Below are 1,220 nucleotides of genomic sequence, written 5' to 3' on the forward strand. Positions count from 1 at the left end.
GGGGGGTGGTACTGAATGACATTGATTTGAGGCACACAATATAGATTTATGTAAATTTGCAGTTTTCAAGTACTCTTAAGCTTTGGAATTTGGAAGTCACCAATCTTTGGCGGTTATTTCTTCGCCCACTTTACCTGTGAAACTAGGCAACTTATCTCATATTTTATTTTAGCTTAAATGGAAATTGATGCATCAACTTTATAGGTGGAGTTTGTACAATTTGTAAGTATGAAATAATAATAGTAAGATAACATAGACTTGAAGAAAGTGGCATCAATTGAAAATCTCTATAAATCTGACCCCAGTGTCGATTTTCGGCCGATATCTCTATCGGCGAACGCCCGATTTCACCCTGTCATGATACAAAGTTTGTATTAAGCTGGACTACGTTGGTCTAGTGTTCCAAAGACCCATAATATTGAAATTTAAATCCCCTGAAGTAAGGGAACTTCGGGGTTTCTCCATGTCTAATAATAGTAAAGATTACATGCGCATTTCTACGTTCTACAGCATATTGTTCAATGCGCTTTACAACTAATTACCCCAGCAGACTCAAGGACACTCAGAAACATTCTCGACTTCGCGGGAAGCGAACTGTGCAAGGTGCGGGTTTCACGCGGTCAAACACTAACAAAACGACAAGACCTTTTACTATCTGTGGCCTCGGTGAAGTGAGGGAAATGAAAATTCGTGTAGGTAAAGTGCCTTTCCCAAGGACACAACCGTCGGGTCACTGGTGGGGTGGGGTTCGAACCCATGACCTTTTGGTTAATTTTGTTCCCTAAATTGTTCTCCCTTATCCTTCTTTCCTGCTCTCCAACAATGTTCTGTCGTCTCCATTTACTGCCCCCACCCCCACCCCCACCTCTCCTTTTGCCCCCTCCATGGGCTCCTGACTCTTTCTGCAGCCTTTCATCTGCTACTCCTTGGCTCCTTTTGTCTTTCATGATCAGTCACATCCCTGATCTTAGGGTAGATAAGACCTAACACCTAGCCGTCTCAGATAGGTACAAAAAATCTCGTTAATCCCGTGCGCAAGAAAGATCCCTTGGTTGTCCTAAAACCGATAAATATTAAAAGTAGGCTTCAGACTCCACCCAGGCAAATTAATAAAAATAATTCCTACCAAACTAAAAATGCTTAATAACTTGTCATTCGCTCCATATGATCTTATGCAGTTGCAAGCGCCGTCGTAAATAAACATTTTGATTTAACCCCCC

This window comes from Aplysia californica, unplaced genomic scaffold, assembly GCF_000002075.1.
Source record: "Aplysia californica isolate F4 #8 unplaced genomic scaffold, AplCal3.0 scaffold01078, whole genome shotgun sequence".
In the NCBI taxonomy this organism is placed as follows: Eukaryota; Metazoa; Mollusca; class Gastropoda; order Aplysiida; family Aplysiidae; genus Aplysia; species Aplysia californica.